Source organism: Hirundo rustica, chromosome 3, assembly GCF_015227805.2.
Source record: "Hirundo rustica isolate bHirRus1 chromosome 3, bHirRus1.pri.v3, whole genome shotgun sequence".
Classification (NCBI taxonomy): Eukaryota; Metazoa; Chordata; class Aves; order Passeriformes; family Hirundinidae; genus Hirundo; species Hirundo rustica.
This window is the reverse complement of record NC_053452.1, coordinates 46,972,464-46,990,888: the sequence shown is the minus strand read 5'-3', so window position 1 is coordinate 46,990,888 and position 18,425 is coordinate 46,972,464. Positions and strand designations below refer to the sequence as shown.

Here is an 18,425-nt window from a genome sequence, read left to right as displayed (position 1 = left end):
GAAAATCAGCAGAAACTTTATCAAAATGGTTTGGAAGAAATATTTTTACCACAGGTACTTTAGGGGTAAAGACCTCTAATCAGAACACAAACTCTTGGGGGAAAAAAAAAAAAAAAAAAAAAAAAAAAAAAAAAAAAAAAAAAGATAAAACTGCAATTTAGTAAATGCTAAAAAGTTTTTACCATTGGCAGATATATAGATCATATAAATACAGATTAAATTGATATTCTAAAAAGATATATCTAATATAAGCCAATACTGAAAAAAGAGCACTTTTTTCATGTTGAAGCTTTAGATAACAGCCTATTCTTCAGTTCTGTTCACCTCCCACATCTCTTCTTGATTTTAATCTAGCATGGAAGGACTTGAAGTTTTCTCATTCTAAGGAAGATAAGTAATAAATGTGCATTGCTATAAACTGAGACTCAAGGAGCAGAATAAAGGTGAGAAGCAAGGAAAAGCATAATTTTGGCTGACAGTAATGAAACAGGTCTGGTAGGAGAAATCCAGAAATATGGGAGGATCTGTTTTCTTAGCATAATAATCAATTGGGTTTGTGATTCAGTTTTTTAACACCAACAGTTTATCAAATTTTAAATAAGCATACATAAAATAATGTTTGGGTCTATACCAAGAGCAGTTAAGACTCACAGGTATTATGAGAGAAATGTCCTTTAAGAAACAGGAATATCATTGGTGGAGGGTATATGCTTATTTGAAAAACTAACAAGACCAAAGGACACTGTAAACTTAGTCCTAGGAATAAAGCCAGGTAAAATAAATAATATTAAACCTGGCTGGAATTCAGAATCTGATCTGAATTATCAAACTGGAAGTCCTTTGGAGTATTTAATGGAAGGTGTCATTTAGAAGACATTTTAAAAATAAGCTTATATGAAGATAGTTCACAGTATTGAATGCAGGAATTCTGAGAGCATGTGGAACTTTTCAAAATCAAGGGTTGGTGTTCCTACATTTCCTACAAAATTCACAGCTGATTAATAAATTGCAGAAGCTCCATGTAACTCTGATCCACGGGAGGTCATAACATCCACCAAAAAACTCTTCTGCATATCATGCACATGAAAATATTATTTAAATATTCCATCACATGAAATTGTGGAAAATGAAGACTGGAAAAAACACAGGATGTGTCTATCACTGTACAAAGCCAATAATTTAATGGATCAGTTAACAGACTCCCATGCATTGTATTAACAATCTGACACTGAGAAAATGGGCTGGATAAGACACAAGCATTTTCACACTGTTTGTGTTGAATAGGTGTGTTGAAAGTCTTTTGAGTTCTTGGTATTATAAGACTGATTTTGAAATATTTATGTGCAACTTTGCATATAAAACATGTTTTTTAGTAGCAGAGTGAACCCCTGTATCTGAATCTTACTGGTAACTGGCTCTTTGGGTCCTGTACTTGCATCATGGTCTCTTGCAAATTAAATTTATTTTTCTCTTCTATTCTTCTGAAAAACTAGTCACATATTAGAACAAAGTGTGGAAGAGTACCTTATTTTTGTACAATGTTTCTTCTGTAGTTATTTAAACAATAAAAACTTTTTTTAAGCATAAGTAGTTACAGAAATGTGATTCACAGCAAAAATTATTTTCATAAACACGAGAAGTTATGAAGATACTGATTTTAAAACTTGTAGATGTGATGTCCGTAGATGTGTCCAATTAATCACCTACAAAGATATCACCAACCATGTTTTGGAAGATGAATACAAAAAAGGTATGCAAGTACGATCATATGAGGTGCAACTAAATGGCTTTTTAGAATTATGTCAAAAATTTAAATAAGAATGTAATCTTCTCTGAGCTATGACGATATGATAAGGGTTCAGAATATCAACAATATATAAAAAAAGCCCTTTTCTAATATCAGATTGGATGGTAGAGGTAGGCATTCAAGAGGTGAAATTGGACAGATAAACACTTTTTGAATAAAATTTACAAAAGCAATTTCTATCATGTTTTACTTTCTTACCAGGGCATTTGCAGTGGTTTAATTTATATTACCGGTACCATTTTTGATGTCGTAGTCTATGAATGGCATGGGGTTGTGGCTTAATTTCACCTGGTGATTTTTCAAATTGAAACAGCTTTCATGAAAAAAAACCCTTTGTAAAGCAGATGTTTTAATTTGCTTTTCCTAGGTTTCTAATAAAAAGCTTATGGCAGACAGATGACTCTGCAGTTGCACAAAGACATTTAGTCTCTTGATTACAGCCAATTATTTACTTTAAGGAAATCTGCAGAATGGGAGATATTAATGTGATAATTTGAAAATGGTTATACTGTGATCATGCCAGTGAAGATTTAGAGTCAAAGGCATCAAATAAGGTAATAGAGCTAAGCCAAGTGTGACTAAGTGGGATTGAACATAGTAGAATGACAACATAATAACTTTTGAAAGTCATAAAAGCTATGATAAACAGAGCAGTCAACCAAATTATAAATAAGACCAACCAATGAACATTCTTCTAACCAGAATATAATGAGGTTTTTTCTTTTTTTTTTTTTTTCTGAAGGTGGAGAATGCATTGGATATGACTGAATGGCTGTAGAGAAGACCCCATAAGGCACAGGAATCATTCCCCACAAAACAGTGTCAAGAGAGCCTAGGAGTATTTAAAATTTGTAGGAAGTGGCCCACATTGTATGATTAAAAGAGAGACATTTTAATAAGAGTAGATCTTGTGAGGTATCTTTAATAGTTCAAAATTTTAATGTCCTTAATGGCAACTCAGGATGTTAATCAATATTGGGAAAGAAATCTAGGAAATCAAAGACAATAAATATATGTTCTCCCAAAGACAGACATGTAAGTAGGCCAAGAACAAATAGTATTTATGCAAAGGGGATCAATGAATGTCAGCAACACCTCAAAAATTCACCCTAAACTGCACAAAGGACTACTCAAAGCTGAGTAGAGTAAACAGTTAACTATTCTAGGAAACCATGAAAGACAAAAGGGAAGATAGTCCCCTTTATTATAGAGGAATATGGAAAAAACAGAGGAATTCACAGTCAGTCATCTTAAATAGTCAGAAAAGTGCTGAAAGAAATTACAAAATAATCAATTTGTAAATGGTGAGATAATGAAGTAAAAAAACAACCACCTACCATGAAGCTATTGAGTCCAAATCAAGCCAAAGCAAATTAATTTTGTTGTCTGTTGGATATACAAGGAGAAAAAAAGTTGATCCTAATGTTCACCTGTAGTTTTCATAAACAGGCTAAAGAAATGTGACAGGGATAAGACCAATGTGAACTGAAACAAAAAGCAGTTAAAATGTACATTTAGTGAACAGCTGTCAGTGACACTCTCATGCTTGCATGATGCAATTCTGGTCTGCCCAGACCCAGGTTCTCTTTAATATTTTCACTGAAAACATGGGAGAAAGTAAACAAGCATGTTTATCAAATTTGCAAATGATACCAGCCTAGGAAGGGTGGCAACCTAGAGGCAAGGATTGAACGTTTTTAAAAATTCTTTTTAAGCTGTAAAATGTCTCAAAATCAAGAGAATGAAATTCAGAAAAGGTGAATACGAATCATTGCAGGCAGAAAGGAGAAATCAGATACCTAACAGCAAAAATCAAAAACCTGACTAGGCAGCAGTTTAATAAGAAAACTGTAGGAGTTATACAGGACAGCAGACCAATAATGATCTACAATACGGTAGTATGTTAAATAAGGCAAGTCTTGTGATATTGTCCTAGGGTAACTTTATGATGCTTGTATCCCCAATCGTCTGTTCTGTTTGTGCTGTATATTGAGTCCTGTGCCTTTAAGACTGGTTCTAAGAGCAAGGAGAAGCGCGGAGTTTGTTTTGAGAAAACTGCCTGACTCCTCCACATTCTGCTCCGGACAGCGTGTTCGGCGGAGGCTTGGAGAGACTGCAGGACAGAGATTTATTTTGCTTTTAGTTAGTTTCAGCTAGCTAGGTCAGAGAAGTTCCCTGGACTGTTTTTTTTTCCTTTTTCTTGGAACTGTTTAAACCTGCTCCGGACTGAAAACCCAGGGGAGCTCTGGGGGCTGCACCTGCGGCCCACCGGGGCCTGGAGCTCGGCATTTTCCAGCAGCGCCGGAGGGACTGGGACTGAGGAGAGACTGAGAGAGAGCCGAGCTACACCCACGGCAAGGACTTTCTCAGTTTGCCATCTCACTTCAGAAGGAGAGGTTTTATTGTTTCATATTATTCATTCTTTATACTTGTATGCACTTCATTTGTTTAGTAAAATAGTTTTTTCCACTTTTCTCCAAAGAGGGTTTCGGGTTTTTTTTCCGGACCGGTTGGAGGGAGAGGCCACGTAAGTTTGCTTCCTTAGAGGGATCCTATACAAAAGTTTTCTCCCAAATTTGTCCCAAACCAGGACAGATATGATATAATAAAAAAAAAAGAACTTCCTACAAAATGCAGGTCAATATTTTATCTCTTTGCTAAGTTCTGTTTATGTCTAAACTGGCACTTTGTGCTGGGTTTCAGATAGATTTCTTTGCCCTAGGGTTTTTTCAAGAGGAAAGTAACAAAATACTGGAATGTTTTAACTTAGCTTTATTTAATCTAAAGAAAGGAAGATGGATGACAATTTTTCAAAAGATACAAATCTGTTACAAGGAAGACTACAGTCTCCTTCTTTTCCCTAAAGACAGAATTGGAGGTCAGATATTAGGAAAATTTTCTAAAGGCATAAATACCTGTTAGTACAGAAATCTGTCAGGTAAATGGGTTATATAGTCCCCTTCACTAAAGCTTTTAAAGACAGCATAGATTTTTTAAGAAACTCTAGATTTATTTATGTGTACTGCCTCAGCACAGAGGACAAGGGGAATGACCCTTTTTGGAATCATATGTTTCTATCATCCTCTCACATAGACTGCAATCCTTACCTCTCCCTTTTGTACCTCTTTGCTGCATTATGAGCAAATGTATTAAACCCCATTGGGAGAAAATGTTACCAATACTAAACAAAAGATTAAGTAACTGTGAAATAATCTCCAAATAATAAATTAAATATATTTAACTTTATGTTGACTTTTACTTTATACTGTTCATTTCTCCCAGTGAATTCACTGGTAATTGCTTAAGCAACGTACACAGTGCTGTAGTTCTGGACTAAATATGATTATTACATGAGAGAGAATTTCCTCCAGCTTATACTGTTTTTGAGAAACCAAGCCACCACAATGGTTAGCCACAAAATCTCCTCCCTGACAGATTTAACCGGCAAGACAGGTTAAAGTCGCCCACAACTAATCTACACGTGCTGAAGTGAACGTGAAACTGGTCAGAGTAATTTGATCAAACACTGAGCTCTTGATGTAAGGCTATGCTATAAGAACATATTTCCTTGTTTACATACAATATTGAAATTAAGGTGTAACTTGTATTAAGAGTTATTTACCCAAATATTCATTTCTCAATACCCCATCATTTGCTCATTGTTTAGATATTTCAGTCTTTCCTGAATTTGGAACATTGTTCAGTAATCCTTGTCTCTGAACCATGTTCAAGGGCTGAAGGCAATCCTACTCTACTCCTGGATCTATTTACTAGGTAAATGAAGAGCTGATCTGATTTTATGGAGAAAGAAAAGCAACCACACAGGTAAAACTGTGATCTAACTGTAAACTATTTGTTCCATAGTTCTTCCAAATATTTACAAGTACATTTTCAAATCAGGAGAAAAATATGAGTAAGAAACAAAGCAGAAAGTAGGAACATACACATAGATAGAAGACCAAAGAGGTAAAAAGTGCTATCTCTGATATTGCTTCACCCTCAAGAAGTTTAGGAAAATTGTATGATCGGGATAATATGATAATTTAGAATCATCTCATTCACCAGCCTTGTGCCCTAGGAAGCTTGTAGTAATTTGCCACTGTCACTTGGGATAAAAGGAGAAGGTGAGACAGAAGAGAGTGTGCCTTGTAGGAATGGATTAGTTTAGATATTTGTTAAAAGCTACTACTTTTATGACTAGTGGAGAACTCTAAAATGAAATCTGACCAGGAGAAACTGGAATTTACCTACCTAGTTACTGCAGAACTGAGAAGTAATTCTGCTCCTATTCAGGTGGTCAGGATCTGCTGATGTGTTTGAAGAACTTTCTTAAAGAAATTTATGTACCTGTGGGCAAAGGAAAATAATGTCTGAGTTACGACAGTTATTTTTCAAAGCAGATGGATGCTCACAACAAAGGAAAGCAGTTTTTCTTTGACCTAGGACAGAGGTTGAAAACTTTAGTTTTCTTGGGTTGGTTGTAAAAGATGGGAATATGGACAAGTGTGTTGTAGAGAAACTTTCAAGAGTCAGGAAAAAAGTATGAAACTGAACTGAAACTAATAACTTTGGGATACTTTGAGCAACATCTCTATGTAATTAGCATAAAGCATAATAGGTGTAATAAGCATAATAATCATAATAGCAAAGGAGTTTGGTTTCAAAGACAAGACATATCTGAAGCCAGGCTGCTGTTTTTACCAGGACCCAGTATCCCATCCCAATCAGTTAGAGAAATAAGACAAGATAGAGTATAATTTTATTATGTTTGAGATATAACAGCGGTTCTATTTCCTATTTTGTGCCAAGGATCAATAAGGGAGACACCTTGCTTATTTGACTTAGATTTTAAGAGGAGTCATCAAGTGCTCTCATGGAACCAGGGGAACAGCTAGTTTGTGGATCTAAGTGAATAACTGACTTTCAAGGTGGTGTAGAGATCCATAATACCAGAAGCATAGCTAATGATAGAGGCTAATGTTCATGCATTCTAAAAAAAAGGAGCAGGTTATTATTTTTTCTTGAGGGCAAGATATTTCAGTATGATGTGGATTCAGTGTCTTCATTCTCTTCATAGTCTTTTACTAGAAAATATTGACCCTAATAAGGAAGGGGGAATGAGACAATAAGACCTCAAAGTTCACTGCCTTCTGGCGCTTCTATAATATTGAAGTCCAGTTAGATCATATTCCTTCTATCTTTTCTTTCTCCTTAAAAAATTCTTTCTCTTGTTTTTATTCTTTTTTTTCTGTCTTACTTGTAAACAAAATCTGATTGATAATGTTCTTCCTGTAAGTAATAACAAGTGTAAATGAAATTTATGAGTAGCTTTATCTACTGTATTTCTCCTAGATCACCTAGAGCATTTCTTATGATGATTTGTTTCAGCAGTCATATACATTGATGGGTAACTAATGGAATGTGGGCAAAAGTAAATTACCTTAGTCTTCTGTTTTCACAGGAGGTGGACATTACCTTTGCTATGTGCTTCTCCTTGTTCTGAAAGAAGGGAGTAATGAGAGTAAGGCAGACACTCAAAGATGCTTCAGAGTGAAGGATGCACGTTATCACTTATTGCAGCAGTGAGGTATGGTGCAGTTGCTTTATCCCTGTGGCTTCCATTCAGCATTCCACTGTTTTGCAGGTGTCCCTACTTGCTTTACGGAAATATAAGTTCTAATTTGTTATTTGAGCTAAATCAAATTTAAGTTTTCATGAGTAAAAATTGCAGATGTTATAGAGAATAACTCTCATACATATTTGTGGGCTATTATCTTTTAGCAAAGCTCTTCTTGTTTTGTTTCGGAGTCATTGGGAGGGGTGGGCATTCAGCCCCCTCAAGAAAAATACATATTGCCATGTAAGCCTGGAGTGGATATTGGTCTCATCTGGCAGATGCACTGAGTATGGCTTGAAAGATGTTTCCAGGCACATATACATGGAGACAGTGAATGAAAAAGACTCAAGGCAATAAAGCAAAGACCACCTGCAGTATTATCTACAAACTCACCACTAACAGGGTTTCATGCAATACATAGATCATCCTTACTTTATTGTATTTTCCTGCCATTTGATAAATTTCTAGTTGAATCACTGCAAATAAGCAGAGAAAATAACTTTTCATCTTTCTGGTTGACCTAATGTTTAGGGAGATTTGTTTTTTTCTAGTTAGTTTCACAGGATGCCGTGGTCTATGAAAAAATTGTAGCAGCATTTCTAATTGCACAATTTTTTTCCTGATATGTCAAGATGGAAAAATATCAGAATCCACCTCCTGGATTTTATTAATTTAAACTGTTATGTGTTTGCAGGATAGATGGATCCAAGCCCAAGCCAGGGCTCTAAGCCCAAACTCCTGCCCAAGTCTTCATCCCCCAAGGGCAGACACACAATTTATATTGATCTAGATGCTGAGCTCTCCTGTCTGTGCATGGCCATCTCAAAGGCCTGACAAAACTCACCTCGGCCAGAGAGTGCCAAAGCAGGACCATTTTGGGCAGGGATTGTCACACTGTCTTCAGAGAGTCTTTGCTTTTGAGATTTTCTACATGTTTCTGCTTTTGAGTGTGAAAAGGAGTGACTAGGACTGCTTCTGTGTTTACTTCAGAGCTGGTACTGTTCTAGCCTCAAAAATACAGATGCTGTTGGGCCCATATTTCTGATGTGAGTTTCTGGGGGCAGGTCTTCCTCCAGGAGTACTTAACTCTGAGACAGTCTAAAAGCAAAGTCCTGCAGCCAGGACTCTGAGGGTATATGCAGGTGTTCTGTCCCTACATAGCCTCTCATGGCTTCCCCCAGCTGCCCACAGCCCAGCACCCCATGTCAGCCCCCCAGAACCATCAGTATCTGCCCCAGAAACAGTGCAGCAGAATTGGACTCCAGCTCCCCACAGCCCCGTCCCGCCTGGCCTTGGGCCCCACCAAGCCTTGTCCCCAGGGAGGTGCCCAATGCCTGGGACTGGGGCTGCCTTTGCAAAGCAATGGATGCTGAGAGCGGCAGCTGCAGGGCAAAGATGCCAGTGGACTTCACAGAAAGACATGACTCTCATGAGTGACAGCTGTCCAAGCAAATCCTCCAAGCTGTCAGGATAAGCCCGAGTACTCTGGCATAAACCAAATCACCCAGTGGTTTTGTGTCTCGTAGGTTTACTTTGTACTGGGAGAAATGCTGGGCTGGTAAGGAAAGGACTCCTCTAAATAACCTGTGCCCTGGAAAGTGTCCCGAGAATCAGTGACCCAGCAAGCTGTCAGGCTGTTCAGGCACTGAGGCGCTTTTAGTGTTCTGAGCACTAAAACTATGCAGTGATAGTGTGTAAAGCACAGAAATAGCAAAACAGAGAATGGTGCTTAGGCTGGGAGGGAGGGAGGTAGAAGAGGATGGGGAGGGCTCAGGTGGTGTTTAGGTAGAGTGGGGATCCATGAATTTATGTGGGAGGATTTCTGTAAGTCAAAGACATTCACCTAAGTAACCAGGAGAGTTGTAAACTTTGGGCTCAGAAGCATCAGAATGACTGCTTCTCAAACTATTCGAGACTAATTTCCAAGATTATATGTTTGCAATCACTTATTTTAGCAAAATGTACCACTCCAGTAGAATTGTTTCAGCTTTCAGCTGCAAAACCACTGCTAGAAGTCAAACAACTGAAATGTGTGGAATAAAGCTCTTCTTAAATTAAATAAACAACACTCATGGTAAATCATGAGAGGAGTAAATATTTTCTCTCTTTATTGCCTTGAAGCACAAGACCAGAAGCAAGATTTACAAATATTTAATACAGCTTATAAATAAATTACACCAGCAAAAACTAAACACCAGACCTAGGCAGGGGTGATTTCACTGTGCAAAAACCCACTGAATTTGCCATACTCTCACCTTTTACTACATAAATAAAGGCCTGTTTTGCATATCTTGTTTTCTTTCAACTTCGAAGAGAGTTATCAAGACTTCGGAGGAGAGATGAATTTGACAGAAATGTTTCTGTCTGCTACTTCTCCTCGCTAACGTCCTGAGGAAAAAAAAAAAGAAAAATTAAGAATCTGGCAGAAGAACCAATTGATCTCTAATAGCATTATTACTCGGGAAAGTCCCTTGCCCCTGATACAAAAGGCAGGTGCATGAAATGAAATGCTATTAGTGTATCATACTAGAATAGCAAGACCCTTGATAAGTACAAGTAGTGCCATAAACCTCAAATAAATTCTTGGCTTCTTTTTAATTTTCTCATTTCCCACCCTTTTAAGTGAGAATAAAGAGTTTTCCCCCTAATCTTTGTTCCCAGAGGATTCAAGCCTTTTACAATTGTTCCAAGTGTGTCCCTCCTATTCTCAGAGGCAGGGCAACACTGGCATCATGGCCACAGGGTTTGTAATCAGATGACATGCACCACAAAAGCACATTAGTAGATCATGGCAATGATCAGATTTATTAAAGACACATTTGCTGCATGCACATGGAACTGCAATGCCTAAAACGACTGGAAAGACAAGTTAATACCTTCACAAGCAGGTTTAAAACAGTGTATGCACAATGGAGATTTATATCCCCCAAAAAAGAATTACAATGTTTAGAATTCAAACAGGTATTGCACCATGGCTATATGTTCACTACTTTGAGCCAGTTTCACACAGAATTTTTGTCTTCACTTAGGTCGCCAAGTTTCTGTGACCTTTTAAACTGCAGGTACTCATCACCTCTATTGTAGTGGATGTTTATTTTAATTTCTTTTTTTTTTTTTTTCTTTTTTTTTTTTACAACTACTTTCTATTAATAACCATGTATCCATGGCATCAAATCTAACTGCAGATGTAGGTCTGGGTGGGACTTCACACACAGCAATTGGGCTGGCAAGGAAAAACAGCAACTCCAGTTGATATGGCCTCTGTGCTTTGGAAGTCCCCTGTTTCCAGGAACTTGGTGTGTTCAAAGTTCCCAACTTTATTCTGAAATTATTTCTGACTTATGAATGCCTTTTGGAGAAGCAATAATGGAAAAAAATGCAAATGCAGGAAGTTCTCTAAGTCATCAACACACGTGACAATAGAGTGTCTGCTGTTACTAGAACATTAACTTTTTTATAGCCGGCTCTGAATTTCAGCTTCTGAAGGAAGATATGCAACTCAGTAGGTATTTTTATGTACTTCAGTGTTTTGCCTAATTTTATTCTGATGGCAGTTCACAGTATGACCTCCTCCCCATCCCTGACCATCCAATGGTCAGAGCTCTGAGCAACATTTCTGGTTGAAGACCTGCTGGAGCAAGTCCAGAGGAGAGCTAGGAATACGATGAGGGAGCTGGAGCAGTTCTCCTGTGGAAGCAGGCTGAGGGAGTTGGAGTTGTTCAGCCTGGAGAAGAGAAGGCTCCGGGGAGACCTTAGACCACCTTCCAGTACCTAAAAGGGAGACTGCAAGAGAATTGGAGAGGGGCTTTTTTCAGGGATATGCTGTGATAGGATGAGGGGTAATGACTTTAAACTGAAAGAGGGCAGATTTATATTAGATATTAGGGTGAAATTCTTTATTGTGAGGCTGATGAGGCACTGGAACAGGTTGCCCAGAGAAGCTGTGGATACCCAGTCCAAAGTGTTCATGATGGATGGGGCTTTGAGCAAACTGATATATTGAAAAATGTCCCTGTCCATGACAGGGATGATGAATTCAAACATATTTAAGGTCCCTTCCACACTAAAACATTCTATGTTTCTATGCTTCTCCAAGTAAGAGAAAATATGATGCCTCTGAAAAATCCCATATGATGAATTAATTGTTTTTTAGCAAAATTAACAGAGCTGTTGGCAGTACCATTACTGATAGTGGTTTTTTTCTCTTGGGTTTCAAAATGTTTCACTAAGGTAGACAGTGTTTTTTTTTCCGGACGGGGGAAGTGATGTACAGAGAAGGAAGTGACTAATTTTGGAATTTACACTTTAACTAGTTATATTTTTAAAACTATTTTTGAAAAAAAAATTCTCACAAATATTTTTTTTCTCACATTTGAAGGGAGAAGATTGTTAGAAAAAAAATCATAGTACAAGATTGCTGTGGCCTGGGTGTAGTTGATTAAATTATTTCAAAAACATAAAAATACATCTATATAGGGGTTAAATTTAAGTCAACAAAACAAAAACAGCTTGCACATCACTTACAGTGATGCACACGTGGACACATAATCTTGTATTTTGGTCTACAAGACTAGATTTAGCTTTCAGGTAGTCCTGAGTTTCATTGCTGGTAAGTTAGATTATCTAAATTGATTTTTGCCTGCAGCACTCATGATTGCAAATCAGGTCTGACCAGACCTGACCAAAATATTATTCTTATCAAATTTCTCTAAGTGAAGAATTATAACTTTGATAACCTCAGCCCTAATTCCTAGAAAAGGCTGTTAATGTCAGGAAACCTGAACTCATTTAGTGTGCATTACAGAAAAGGACTTGTCAAGAGGCCAAAAGCTTGGGAAGCAACTTCTGTGACACAGAGGCTGTGATCTGAGATAAAGTGCTGGAGCTCAGCAGGGCAGACTCCAGTGTGCAGCTTTATCCTCTCTTCCAGTGCCTTCTGTAAAGGACACTTCAAGAGGGAAAAAGATGCGGGGGACAGACCTTGTGCCATATTCCATGTGAGTCACAAGCAGGTTTTGAAAGTTTCCTCTGCTCAAACAGGAATGAGTGAGAAGTCTGTTTTGACTGGCTGAGGGAAAGAAAAGGAAGATAAGACATATCAGCTCTAGGATCAGAAAGCAGCTTGTGCTCTTTTAGAAGGCTTAGTATTTTTCAGATATGTTGAATGACTGCTCACGACTCCCACTAAAATCGCAGGACATGCATCCCCAAAAATCAGCCTTCCTCTGACATTGCAGTTGCATGCACTGCATATTTGACCTCTCCAACTGGCAAGAACTTTTTACACTTTTATTTTAAATAAGTTCCAGTCCTGCCTTCCTCCATACTGAGGAATATCTCAGTAACATACTACAAAAAAACCACCACCATTTCAATTCAATTTTAAGGTTGCCTTGTGCTTTTCACAAGAGATGGAAGTTGGCAACAGAAACTCAGGAAATTAATGAAAGTACAGACTGTGCTTCTCTAGAGCTGGCACTAGGCACAGAGATCTTCCTGGATACAGGAGTGCAGTTGGTACCTTAGCTATTGCTGTGCTGAGGTTTGATTAGCTGATTCAGCTTGGCAGGGATATGATTGTAATCAGAACAGACCTGAGAACTCTTTCAGAGAATGAGGCAGAGCTGCAGTTGTGCTGCAGCTGTGGTAGAGGGTCCGTGTTCTTGGATTTTGGTGTATGACAGGGTGATGCAGGTGAGATCAAGACTGTGCAGTGCAGAGATGTGGAAGCTGTGTGAGTACCCACAGAGCAGGACTCCCTCTGTGAGGGAGGACAAGACAGCGTGCTCCGGGGATAACAGTGCCTGGTCAGAAGCAAGGTGATACACTGCAGAAGCACAGCAGTACATAGAAATCCGTGAATGGGAGAGGATAGCAAGCAAAAATGACCACTGTGCTTGAAAACATATTGATCATTTATTTACAACCGAAAGTTCAGTGTTCTCTGTTGAACAAGTGTATGTTGATGACCATCCAGAAGACCTTTTACTTTAGCAAAATGTGTATGGCTTGCTTTGATCTGTGTTGCATGCTGTTCAGAAAGGAGCTACATGGATTTGTGTTGGGACATGGTGAGTAGTGACTCACATCCAGCAAGGGAAGGGTTTCCCCAGCAGCTACCTTCCCTGTGCTGCTCAGCTTTCAGATCCCAGCCACAGCGGATGTGCTTCTGCCAGGTCCTGCCTGACCAGCCTGATCTTTTATGACCAGATGACCTGCCTGGTGGGTGACGGGAAGCCTGTGGGTGTTGTCCACTTGAACTTCAGCAAAGACTTTGACACCAACCCCCCATAGCACACACCTGAAAGGTCTGCCGGCCTACAGTTCTGCTGGGTTAGGAACTGGCTGGGTGGTTGTGCCCAGAGAGTGGTGGGGAATGGTGCCATGTCCCATTGGCAGCCAGCCACCAGTGGTGTCCCCAGGGATCAGTGTTGGGGCCAGTCCTGTTTAATATGTTCACAGATGATCTGCATGAGGGGATTGAGCCTACCATTGAGGATTGAGGAGATTTGCTGATGAAACCAAGTTGCGGGTGGAGGGTAGGAAGGCTCTGCAGAGGTGTAGGAGAAGGGAATACAGGTGACCTTGCCCCTGATTAGTAACAGCTGTGTTAATTACCCAATACAGCCCTGCCCCTGATGAGTCACAGCTATATGCAATAAGTGTGATAAAAGGGAGTGGGTGGGCTGGTGAGGGAGAATAATGAAGACTCCTGGGTAGAGAGAAGTGCTGCTGTGAGGTCAGTCTGGGTCTGCAGTTAGAGCCTGTTTTTTGGAACCTGCAGCCACGGTCTAGCTAGAAAAAAGCCTGCAGTCAGTCTGCACACTGATACATGCAGTCAGAGGCTGCAAGGGAAACCTACAGTAGGAGCTTGCTGCAGCCAGGGTCAGTGAATGGTTGGAGTCAGGATGGCTGAGCTGTAAAGAGGAAAACATTGAGACCCTTTTCATGCTGTGATAAACAAGAAGTCTGTGTCTTGGTGCATTTCTACCCTCTAACAAGAGGGCTGCTGCAACACAGAGGGACCTTGGTAGGTGTGCTGAATTCAACAATATGAGGTTTAACAAAAGCTAGCTTCTAGGTCCTGTACCTTGGCTACAACAACCCCCTGCAATGCTACAGGCTGGAGACAGAGAAGCTGGGCAGAAAGGGACCTGGGGGGACTGATTGGCAGCAGACTGACAATGAGACACATGTGCCCACATGGCCAAGAAGACCAATGGCATCTTGGCCTGTATCAGGAATAGTGTGGCCAGTAGGAGCAGGGAAGTCATTCTTCCTCTGTGCTCAGCACTGGTGAGGCCATACCTTGAATACTGTATCCAGCACTGGAACCCAAATTTAGGAAGGGTGTTGAGATGCTGGAGAATGTCCAGAGGAAGGCTACAAGACTGGTGAAGGGTCTAGAACACAAGCTGGATGAGGGAACTTGGACTGGGGAGAAAGGGAGGCTCAGGGAAAACCTTATTACTCCCTGCAACCGTGCTTAAGGAGGATGTAGACATGTGGGGGTCAGCCTCTCCTGGGAAACAAGCAACAGTACAAGAGGACACAGTCATAAGCGATGCCTGGGTAGCTTTAGGTTCAGCACTAGAAATAAGTTATTCACTGAAAGGGTGATTAGACATTGGAATGGGCTGCCCAGGGAGGTGCTATAGGAAACTGTCCCTGGAGGTGTTTAAGTCTGGATGTGGCACTCAGTGCCATGATCTAGTTGATATGGGGTTGCTAGTTTGGACTTCATGATCTCAAAGGTCTTTTCCAACCTAGTTGATCCTGTGATTCTGCCCTGTGTTACAGGGCAAATGCAGTTTTGCCTCAGTGGAATAATTTGCAAAGAAGATTTCAATTGTTGGGAGCGCTGAAATCTTGTTAAAAGGTTTGCTGAGCCTTTGTATACTAAGCGGATATTAAAAAGCAACAGATACTGACAAACATCTGGATTTCAAGGTTCAGCTCACTTTTCAGAGGAAAAGTGTTATATGCTTCACAGTTGTTAGACAAACAAACACATGGCCTTAAGGTTTCTCTTCAAGCTTAGGAAGCAAGGGCTTTCTCCTGATATTTTATTTTTAATATTCCAGGAAATGTCAGCACAAATCTGAGAGCATAATAAGTGAAGGCGAAAAGTAAGATAGTAGAGAGAGAGAGAGAGAGGCAAAATGTTTTCCAAAGATTTCAAAATCTAGTAATAATTGAGAATCTAATATTAATGGTTGCAATAGCAAGCAATAGACATAGTATGGTCTCTTTTCCTTATTTGTATTGGCAGCAGGTATGTGTGAACTTCATTCTTATTTTTAAGTAATTTCTGATTTTTTCCGATGTCTCTAATTCAATATTTAACTTTCTCTTTTCAATGACACTTTGAAAATCACACCAGTTTCCATCTCAGGCTTTGAGGTACAGGATCCAGCTAGCTCCCTTTGGCTGCTGCAGGATTTGAAAGCGTGTATCCAGGCCACCTGTGAGGAAGTGATTGGATACAGTCAAAACAGCAATTCTGGGGAAAAAAAGCGTGGGGTGGGGGGGGTGGGGGTGGGGAGACTTAAAAAAAAAAAAAAAAAAAAAGGTGTCTTGGAAACATTACAGCTTTTGACTAAGAAGATGTAGATTTCCTCAGTGTTAGAACATGAGGCACTTATTCCCTGGTTACACCAGGAAATGTTTGAAATGCTAAGCTCACAAGTATAAATAGTCATGAAAATGAAACTTAATTTTACCCATCCCCTTGGAATTCAATATTGGTTATTTGCATAAGATATCCAAGAAAAGAAAAAAAAGGGGGGGGAAAACCTATTGTGTTAATTTAGGCTCTGATTTAGACCCTCTGACATCCATAAGAGATTCTAGTGTCTGGAAATATAAATTAGGTTCTCTGTTTTATTGCAAAAATTGTACATGCTTTCAATGCCACTCTATTGAATAGTAAAGAAGCTGAAAAGGAAAACCAGTGCTAAGTGTCAGACTTTTACAAAGCTGAAGTCAGATGAATGCCCGAAGTACTTAATCTGTACAAATTAAATCTGAATTACACTCAAATAATTTAATGAATTGTCACGTTCAGCTTTAAGAATCAAGACTGACTTCTAGTTTAACATTTCTGTTTTAATTTTGATGGGATGTTAGCATTATAAATTAATTGTTTTAAAGAAAATACACCTTTTTCATGTTTGAATAGAAAATTTTCTGGGAAAATTCTCCCCAGTTAAATTTTGGGTGTACATTTGAAGCATCCCATTTTAATTTTTAAGAATGAAAACATTTTGCATGTTCACATGCACATACATTTTTTAATATGTTAAACAATAAATTGTTTCTGTCAGTATCAGTGGACTAGATGTCTTTTGAATTCACCTCTATCCTTTTTTCAACCAAAGAAATTTTTTTTCATTAAATGTGCAGGAGAGGTAATTTGTACCTTCGAACCATTCAACAGCAGAAACAAAGGGTGAAGGTTTGTTTCCTGTAGCTTGAAAGTAATAGTACCATTCAAAATCAGAATTAGAAGAGCAGAAATAATGACCTTGTTTTCTAGTCATAGTTGACTAGATTTTTGAGAGGCATTCATCTCAGGAAACTAAAATTTGGTTCTTATTACAAGCAAGAATTGATTACATTTTAACACCTTGAAGGCAGAGCATTTTGTATTTTATTCAGCAATATGCTTGGGAGGAAATAGGACTGTATTAAATAATCACATAAAATGCACTCAGAGCTTTCTTGCCCACTGAAATACTTATGATTTGGATTTTAGGTAGGCATTCTATTCTTTCTATAATAGCCAAGGATCTGGTTGAATAGAGGGGGAAAAAATTGCACTCAAACTATTGACTGCATTAGAAAACAATTCATTTAATAATATCTATTTAATATCTATTTAATAATCTAGCTGTCTTGCTTTTCTGTCTGATCTAGAGAATCTTCAAGGAAATAACTGAAAACAGCAAGGAACCTAGGGAGCACTGAGCTTAAAGACTTGGCGTTAATTCTCTGCCAGAAGCTGTGAATTGCAGTGTTGGCTATGACCCCTAGGCCAGGGCTGCTGTTCCTGCCTGTGTAGAGCCTAACTGGAAACAGATATACAGAATACAAAACTGTGTCTGCAATGCTCCTCAGAAGAACAGAAGAGGGTTGTATCAAACGTGCACCTTGTATTCTCAGTTTACATGGAGAGCACCCGCTCAAATGGTGACACTTTCAGTCTGTCTGTGCAATGATGCACTTTTGCCAGTTTGTCAGACAAGATGTCGAAGGGAGATGTTTGAGTCACAACGTAGCTCCAGAGCATGGCTGTCATTTTTAGTTCAGCCTGTTCCCATCCAGGTCTGATATGGCCTCTCCCACCACTCAGTCCTTTCCCAGAAGGAATCATAGGATATGCTGAGTTGGGAGGGACCCAGAAGGAGCCTTAAATTCCTGTTTGTGGCCCTGCACAGGACACCCTAGGCATCACACCATGTGCCTGAGAATATTTTCCAAACACTGCTTTGGTACTCTGACAATCTTGGTGCTGGGACCACCTCTCCAGGGAACCTATTCAGTGTCTGAGGATGAAGAACCTCTTCCTGATGTCTTCATTCCTACCACACAAGAACCTAAAAGTTGAAGATAAAAATGGTGCAATTTCCAGTGTCAGTAATGCTGGTTCATACCACTTTGCAGCACAATTAAAGGGTAAATTGGATGCCACCACATTTAGATGAAAATAGAAATTACACTGATCCCAGGTATTTTCTCTACTAATTTCTGATGTTATGATAAACAGGTAAGTATCAGAACATAAATAAAACTGTAATGCTAGCTGTGGTGTCCAGACTGTGCTATGAGATTTTACATATATTTAGTCAGTCATAATGGAAATGTGTAGATAGCAATCAATTAATTTTCCACGATGTATTAATTTTTAAATGGAGGAAATAATTATTGTATTTTTATATTTTTCTTGGCTAATTATATATAGAATGGAAAGGAAACATATGGAAGCTGTTTTTGATAGTG

At 39.0% G+C, this 18,425-nt stretch overlaps 1 long non-coding RNA gene across 1 annotated transcript; it reads left to right on the top strand.

Annotated features, from left to right (window-relative positions):
• Nucleotides 1–5,532: 5,532 nt before the first annotated feature.
• Nucleotides 5,533–18,210, top strand: LOC120750896 (uncharacterized). The gene is made up of 3 exons (XR_005700193.1): nucleotides 5,533–5,632; nucleotides 7,269–7,394; nucleotides 17,343–18,210. It is a non-coding gene; the product is annotated as an uncharacterized LOC120750896 (long non-coding RNA).
• The last annotated feature ends 215 nt before the right edge of the window (nucleotides 18,211–18,425 follow it).